This window comes from Periplaneta americana, chromosome 7, assembly GCF_040183065.1.
Source record: "Periplaneta americana isolate PAMFEO1 chromosome 7, P.americana_PAMFEO1_priV1, whole genome shotgun sequence".
NCBI classification, from domain to species: Eukaryota; Metazoa; Arthropoda; class Insecta; order Blattodea; family Blattidae; genus Periplaneta; species Periplaneta americana.
In genome coordinates, this window is record NC_091123.1 from 50814714 (window position 1) to 50823899 (window position 9186).

At 33.6% G+C, this 9186-nt stretch overlaps 1 long non-coding RNA gene across 1 annotated transcript in view; it reads right to left on the bottom strand.

Annotated features, from left to right (window-relative positions):
- The window catches only part of LOC138703092 (uncharacterized), a 70274-nt gene extending 69114 nt beyond the window's left edge, over positions 1-1160 (bottom strand). The window contains exon 1 of the long non-coding RNA XR_011332964.1: positions 1060-1160. This is a non-coding gene — a long non-coding RNA (uncharacterized lncRNA). The remainder of the gene's footprint in view (positions 1-1059) is intronic.
- Between the last annotated feature and the right edge of the window lie 8026 nt (positions 1161-9186).

Here is a 9186-nt window from a genome sequence, read left to right on the forward strand (position 1 = left end):
TTTGTTCATTGTTATATGTGTTCTAACACGAAATTAAATTTTATTTGTAACTACCAATCAAGTACGATGTGTTCCCTATCATTTGGTGAGTAAATACGTATGTTAATTTCCATTATTTATTCCCATCTCTAGCTTAGGCATCTATATTCGCATGCCTTGAAGAAAACTGTTGAAGCAGTTATGGCTTATCCAGGAATTAAAATCTCAATCAGAGAAGCCTGCAAATGATGGCAAAATACATTTTTTTTTAATATTGTGAGTTTTTACAGTTATATTTCCATCTTCATTCACTGTGTTTTAATGTTTCAAGGAACAAGAGGGTACGATCCAAAGTACACGAACTTTTGTACCATGTAACAATGTGCATATCCCTTCATTTTATTTTTTCATCCTTAATATATCTGTAAAACAGAAAAATACCTGTGGGAAGTTATAAAGAAATGTTCAATAATTATATCAAGCATTTTTTCATTAAAAAATGCATTTCCCAAAAGTAGAAAAAATATGAAAAGTGAATCAAGGTACAATAGTTTCACCTATATATGAAGACAGGATTGGAAAGACCACGTTGATAGATGAGATCAAAACACATACGCAAAGAAAATATTTTCTTATTAACCTACAGGTGAAGAAATTTGGTAGACTAAGATGACACTGAAGTCGGAACAGGCGTTTGATGATGATGATGATGATGATGATGATGATGATGGAAGTTATGGCGATAATTATAAAAATAAATAAATAAATAAGTAAACATAATTTATAAATAAATGAACATACCGACATGATAAATAAAAGGCACGAAAATTTATTCACACTGCATTGCAAAATCATAAGTCAAAACGGGCTAAAACATAACCAAACAATAAACTCCGCTTTTTGCCTCCTTTTCTAACAGTGTAAATTTTTGCTAAACTAGAGACTAAGTTAAAGCAAAGTAATCTCTCCGTTTGTAAAATAGATTTATATGTTTTGTGCAATAACTGCGCAAGTCGTTGTACGTATTCTAAACTTTACCTGCTGTCAGGAAATACAGTATATACTGGAAGGAACACTTACGTTGGGATGTTGCTTTGTGATGCTGTCTTCTTTTGAGTTCAATTATCCCCATACATCAATTTAGCAGAAAGGATGACTGTTGACTCAGGTTCAAGCTCTCCTATAATGAAAATAAATAAATAGGCCTATAGACAGACTGATAAATAAGAGATACGAAAAAAAAGTTTCACACTGCATTGCAAAATCACGAAAGAAAACATGCTGTAACATGAACAAAATTTAGACCTTATTCCACCCCCTCCATGGTAATATTTTCCTTTAGAAGCATAAAAACTGATATCTAATACGAAGGGATACATCCTTCGGTAGCTACAGACGTATAAAAAGAAATTGGTAATACAGCTAGTCTATATATAATAATCAATATTTTTTCTGTTTTGGCTTAAAAGATGAGAACATAATTAGTGGTATATGAATGTCTAATTTTAATTCAAGTTCTTATAGAAATGAGAAAAGGTAATCCTGGTAGTAGTAGTAGTAGTAGTAGTAGTAGTAGTAGTAGTAGTAGTAGTAGTACTGGTGGTGGTGGTGGTGGTAGTAGTACTAGTGGTAATAGTAGTAGTAGTGGTGGTAGTAGTAGTAGTAGTGGTGGTGGTGGTAGTTGTGGTGGTAATGATAGTGTTAGTAGTAGCAGCAGCAGCAGTAGTAGTAGTAGTAGTGGTGGTAGTTGTGGTGGTAATGGTAGTGTTAGTAGTGTTAGTGGTAGTAGTAGTAGCAGTAGCAGTTGTAGTAGTGGTGGTGGTGGTAATGATAGTGGTAGTGGTAGTAGTAGTGGTTGAGGTGGTAATGGTAGTGTTATTAGTGTTAGTAGTAGTAGTAGTAGCAGTAGTAGTAGTAGTAGTAGTAGTAGTAGTAGTAGCAGTAGTAGTAGTAGTAGTAGTAGTAGAGGTGGTGGTAGTTGTAGTGGTAATGGTAGTGTTAGTAGTGTTAGTGGTAGTAGTAGTAGTAGCAGTAGTAGTAGTAGTAGTAGTGGTGGTGGTAGTGGTGGTGGTAGTGGTGGTGGTAATGGTAGTGGTAGTGGTAGTGGTAGTAGTGGTGGTGGTAGTTGTGGTGGTAATGGTAGTGTTAGTAGTAGTAGTAGTAGTAGCAGCAGCAGTAGTAGTAGTAGTAGTAGTAGTAGTAGTAGTAGTAGTAGTGATGGTGGTGGTAGTGGTAGTGGTGGTGGTAGTAGTAGTAGTAGTAGTAGTAGTGATGGTGGTGGTAATGGTAGTGGTAGTGGTGGTAGTAGTAGTAGTAGTAGTAGTAGTAGTAGTAGTAGTGATGGTGGTGGTAATGGTAGTGGTAGTGGTGGTAGTAGTAGCAGCAGTAGTAGTAGTAGTAGTAGTAGTAGTAGTAGTGATGGTGGTGGTAATGGTAGTGGTAGTGGTGGTAGTAGTAGTAGTAGTAGTAGTAGTAGTAGTAGTAGTAGTAGTAGTAGTAGTAATATAATTATTATTTTAACATCCCACTTTATATAGAGTAAAAGCTACAATCATTATTGCACGCACTTACCAGCAGTTTAATACATCATACGCACACACGGTCCTCTGTGCTCTGCTGTTCTATGGCAGTAACCAACTCGGTCTAGTTGATCCTGGCAAGGTAGGTGTGCTCTGTGCATACGAAAGATATAGTGTTAACAATTGAATCCTTACTTATGAATATGGACTTTTACCGGTTCTATTAAGTTTTTGCACCATCTCGATTACAGTATTTCTTTTATCAAATTTTGTATATTAGTCTATACCAAAGAAACTTCATTTCGTTCTCATTGATATTAGACGGTGATTTACATTTACTTTAGCGATACCGTTCGTATCCACAATTAATCTACTTCGTCATTGTGATTTCTATACAGTTATGCTTTATGTAGACTACCCCTCACTCTCCAGAAGTTAGGTTAGGTTAGGTTTGTTTTAGGTTATGTTCGCCCTGAAACCATCGGACACTTCTGGACTTGCCTTTTGGCGGTATATAAAACCTATTTGCGGCAATTGAAAACAAAACTGTTTCCATTTACTTCCAATTATCGTTCACAACGTCCACATAGTCCGTTATTTATTACGTCGTTTACCACTTATTCATTTACTCCCACTGACAAGAAACAAATACGGTATATCTAAAGTAAATAATTACCGCTGATTTTTTACACTATTATTATTATTATTATTATTATTATTATTATTATTATTATTATTATTATTATTGCTATATTTTAAGTACGTAACATTTAATTTGCAGATCAAGCAGTTTTTTACGATTCAGAAAATAAATTATAAACTGCAACTAACCGTTTAAAAAGAAACGTTGAAAGCGTATAACATAAAAATATCCGTAATGAAGACAAAAGTGTAAGGCAGTGGTTGGTAATGAAGTAGTTCAGCAAGTGTCTCATTTTAACTATCTAGGTTTTAATGTCTCTTATAATCAACATGAAGAAATTAATTTGAAACTGAACAAATTCAGAAAAATGTGTGGAACAATAAGAAACACAAATTTTATAAAGTAATGGCAGTATCTACGTTGAACTATAGCTGTGAAAAGAGGATAATGGACAGATCCGACAAGAGGAAAATCTGCATAAATAACATTCCTTGCGTTGATAAATGGTTTTATTCCTCGCGATCATTAGAAAAGTACTGATATAAGAAATCAATCAAATATAACATGTAACTTATATCAAATTATTGAAAACGGAAGAAAGAATAATTTGAACACAGTAATCGAATGGCAAATGTTTTACTGAATTACCTACGTCAAAGAATCAGAAGAATTGGCACACCTAAAGCAAGATGAAACGATGATCTCTCTTAAGATTGGAACTGTCTATTTTATCTAATCCTTGTTTGGATGATGATGATGACGATAATAATAATGATTATAATACGATAAAGTTACACATTTTAGAAATTGTTAAATTATCCCTTGATACCTGTAATTCAATTCAGAATCAATGGAAATTATCAGAAAATGCTCAAGTCTAAATTGTATATCATATAAGTCTACTTCAAATTTATTTTCAGAAGGAATTTATTTTGCACTAGTGTCATATGTTCTAGTACTTCACAGAATGGTATGAAGTTTACTACAGAAATCCTCAGTTCTGGGATTTTTAATATTCCTTGTCTATCTTAAATCGAATCACTTGCTTGCATAGTTACAGTACTTTCGAATGCTTTATCAGGTGTATCTGTTTCGAATCTCTTCTGGTTCTTAATAAACAACAAGCATTTACAAATATTTCACTATTTTGATTGTATAATGAAAGAGGAAGACACCACGAAACGCAATACAAGATGAAACATATACATATAATTTAAGCAGAGCAGATACATCTCCATTTTTTTATTTCTGAGATTCGTGATCGGGTCAATGAAAGTTTTAGCGTGAAAGCTTACCATCAAAGTACAGCTAAATAAACACTATGAAGGAAAATAAATTATTTAAGGTTTACTCTTACCTTATTCACCCAAGTTGTTGTTTCCTTTGGCAATAACCACATCTACATTCCTAATTTTGTATATCTTCGAAGCTGCGTAGATAAATATGAAGCAAATTAATATAACACTTTCATTCACTAAACTTAATAATTTACAAATATTAATTTTAAAAAATTGATCACAATAACATTCTTTGGCCACATTAACTTCAAACTCCGTTTCAAAATCTTCCGCAAGATGGCAGTTCAATAGTAAATATCAATGCTACCAACGTAGTTTAAGAGATTACCCGAGAAACAGAGATCTTGGGCACTGAAATCGCACAGTTTAACGTCCTGTCGTTAGGGCAGCAAGTAAAAAATCTTTCGGGATTCTTACATTTCGTGTGTTAGACGTCTTTCACAGACAGTCTTGTTTGGTCTGCTAACAGAATTAATCTAAATTAACTCATGCATTAGGCACAAATAATTAATTATCTTTAATCTTGAGATCATATTTTCCTTAGGTTTAATTTTGAAATATTCACCCATATTTGCTTTATTTTTTATTTCATTATGTATAAAAGTAACAGATTAGTTGTAATTAATTTTGTCTTCACTGTTATAAGGAATGTATTATATGGATGCTTTGAATAAGTAAGTATCAAAACTTGCTTTTAAACTCGTAATAATTTATGTACACTGGCGCTGAAAGATATTTGACCTACAATTTTCTGATCGTGTAAGTGAACTTTCTAACCATGGGATAAGCCAGAACCGAAGATATAACAAATTGACAAACTTTGAAATAGTTCCGCTAATGCTCAATAGGTGACACTTCTGTCATGTACTCATCTGCCACAACTTTACATCAAAGGAAAACTAACCTCTGATATCGATGTTTTTTATTTCTTTCTTATTTATTTACGTACTTACTTTTTATGTTTTTATGTCTCCATTGGTTGATTTATGTATGTATCTGTCTCTCTATGTATTTATTTATAACATACTATACATTTTCTTCATATTATATAAAGTATATAATTATTTCTCACGGGACAACTACTGATATAAATAATTGGAATGCGTGAGAAATGGTTGGAGGTGTCTGAAAGAGTGCAATATTCCATGTACTCTGACGTTCAAAGATATCTGACCCTATTAATCGATAGTGATCGATATTTTTTTTTTTTTTTTTTTAAATTCATTAACTTTTGGATACAGTATCGAAATCTTGGGTGATCTCCCGACTGTTCCTAATTACTTTTGCTTATTGCTGAGAGATAGTTCATTTATGATGCTGCACTCCCGTCATAACCAGGATGAACAGCGTGAAAACAAATTTGACAGATAACTATGAGAAGAGGAACAAAGGTGTACGATGTCTTGTGTAGTACTGAGGGTTATAAGTTCCTAGTGATAATTTGTTGGTGTAAGTGTAGATTCTTTAGTTATTACTTCTATGAATAGATGGCGGGTAATAGTCACTGTTGCCAATCATAAATATACCCATGTTATAAAATTCATTCTTTCATTCCACTCTGTTGATTGTAAAACAAAACTGAGTTTGGGTGGAGACAGTTGATATTGTCTATTAGAAGAATAATTTATGCTTAATCTAAATAATCACTTTCCCTTACCGTTTTCAACGGCTCCCAATAATGGTGCCACCAATTGAGAACTAACAGAACTCTTTCAAAATTTGTCAATTTTTCATATCTTTGGTTCTGACTTATCCCGTGGTTGAAAAGTTCATTTACACGATCATAAAATCGTAGGTCGGATACCTTTGAACGACAGTGTACATTGACGATCAAATATATCTGCCCTACGACTTTTGTTCGTGTAAGCGAACTTTCTAACTACGGGATAAGTCACAACCAAAGATATAACAAAGTGACAAACTTTGAAATAATTTTGCTAGTTCTCGTCAGATGACACCATTATTCGGACGATTAAAAAAGTGTCGGGGCAAATGATGATGTAGATTATGCATAAATTATTCTTATAATAGGCAATATCAGGGTTTCCAACTAAACCTAATATTGTTTTTACAATCAGCAGAGTGGTATGAAAAATTGAATTCTATAACACGGGTATATTCATGTACGACGATTGGCAGCACTGACTATTATCTTCACCATCCATTCATGGGAGTAACAACTAAAGAAGCCACGCTTACGCCAACAAATTAATTATCGATCACTATCGATTTGTAGAGCCTAGAAATTTCCGCTAGTTCTCAATAGGCGACACTACTGTCATGTACTAATTCTGTCACAGTTTACATGAAAGGAAACTAACCTCTGATAACAACATTTTTTATCTTTCTCTCTGTCTGCCTGTCTATCTATTTATAACGTAGGTACTCTAAATTTTGTTCATATATATAATTATATATATATATTTTTTCACAGGATAACTACTGACGTAAATAATTGGGATGGGTGAGTAATGGTTGGAGGTGTTTGAAGAAGTGTAATATGCTATGTACATTCTTAATTATACCACAGTCTAGTATATACAGTCGCGAAGCTCAATACGTAGTAAATATGCAAACATTAGATAGTTGCTTACCACTAGGATCGCTAATATCGCCTCATTACAGGCAGTGCAAAATAGTACCGTCACAGTCTATTGTTTCTAGCACCCTCAAAACAAAAGCTTCGTGACTGTATATAGTAGACTGTGATTATACTTTCTGTTGTTATGGTCTCTGGCTATACTAGCGAAACCACCCGAGTGCACACCAACCAGCATCTTGTTGCATTGAAAGTCTATATGAATGGAGATCAAGGTGACTTGCTTTTGACTCCTTTTGAAATTGTTCAGTCTAGTTCTTCAGTCGTTGATGTTAATCCATTATGGATTTATAAAAGATATGCCTGGTATAACTTGGGGTTTATTGTTTATGCTTGATGATTAAACTTTTGTAGAAGAGTATTTGGATGATTTTTCAATGTTTGTATAAATTTGAGCTTTAAATTTTCCGAAAACTCTTCAATTGATGCTGTGTACGAAACTTCACGAGTGCTCACTGTGGACATATGGGAGGCAGAGCGCTCTATTGACTCCATATGAATTGCAGTCAAAGCGACAATAAAAAAAGTGGATAAAGTTTTATCTGAACGTTTTGCTTCTTCAAGTTTATTGTAGAATATTTATTTTACACACTGTTGGCAACACTTACTTATCTGTACGGTCTCTTCAGCAAATAGGAATTATAAAGAATAGACACTGAGCTATAGAGTGTCCAGACGTCCTACTTTTTAATCTTTTGTCCGGGGTTCGGGCGGATTTAAAAAAAAATCGAGAAATGTTCTCCTTTTCGTAACTTGTATGTCTGATATTTTGAAACTATCTGATTTGACGCTTTTTTCAAGTAATTTCCCAGTAGGTGGCAGCAACATCGACGGAATATACTCTTTGCCAGCGTTCACAACTCTCTTTGCTCCTCCTTTTGATAATAATTATAGTTCCCTTGGCTTTCATATGTATAGTTAACTGTAAAATAATTTTATATTATTAAGTTTTATCATAAGTATGCTAAAATAAAGTAGATACTGACATAATTTTAAATACAATATAAACCTAAGTCTAAATATAAATAAATATTTTCTGTCCTCTTTAATAATTACAGTTTAGTTCCCTTCACTTTCTTATACAGCTAACTATAAAATCATTATTATTAAGTTTTATCATAATTATTTTGTAATAAAATAGATATGAACATACTTTTAAGTATGATATAAGCCTAAATCTGTATTGTATATTGACGTAATTTAAAGTATAATATAGGCATAAGCCTAAATCTAAGTAGGCTACATATTTCTGTCCTCTTTTTTCGAACGATGTTCTCCCTTTTGAAGCTTTCTCTTCTCTTTTTTTATCGATATGAATCTGGTCACCCTACACTCAGCGAATTTCCCTGGTCTGTTTTTCTGCACACATACTCTCCATTAGCATATAATTCCAATTTCAAACGCTACAGGTCAGTGTAATCGAGCATCCGCGAAAGGTGGAACAGCAATCCTTATTCGCTGACAAGTCTGCTAAGGTATTTCTGCTGTCGACTGCTGGTGCGATATCAGCGCCAACTCTACGGAAAAAGGCAGAATCTCCCGCTGATGCAGATAGAATTGGTTTGTAGGTCACTGAAATAAGGCACTACTATATCAAACGTACCGACGTGCAGTGTCCATTCATCGGCCTGTTTCGGTTAGGTAAAGACGTGTTCATTTGTTATCTCCCTCATTCTTCATCTCGTGTGTTTTTTTAATTAGTTACTTGTTATAAAGTTACTTGCAATTAACCCTAGGATGCATAACATGGGTCCATTGGACCAGGCGGAATATTTAATAATTATTATCTAAATAACTAATTCACAGTGTGACTCTACCCACTAGGTATGCTACTCTTGTTACTTCCTTTATACACCTATAGCACATTTGTTATTTTATTATTTTATTTTATATATGTTTTTTATTCGTGTCCATATATACTACACTTTTACATAACATGGGTCCAATAGACCCATTGCTTAAATGGTTTTATTATCGTATTAGTCTGCTATCTAAACAGAATCATATGAACTACTTCACATATTTTCATGAGTTGGCAAGACTTCTACAGCTGGAAAGTGAAATTTCGGACGACGATTAGGAATATATATCTCCTGCAATTGATGGCAACACTCCGGATGAAGATGAAGTTTCTTCTGCAGAACTGGA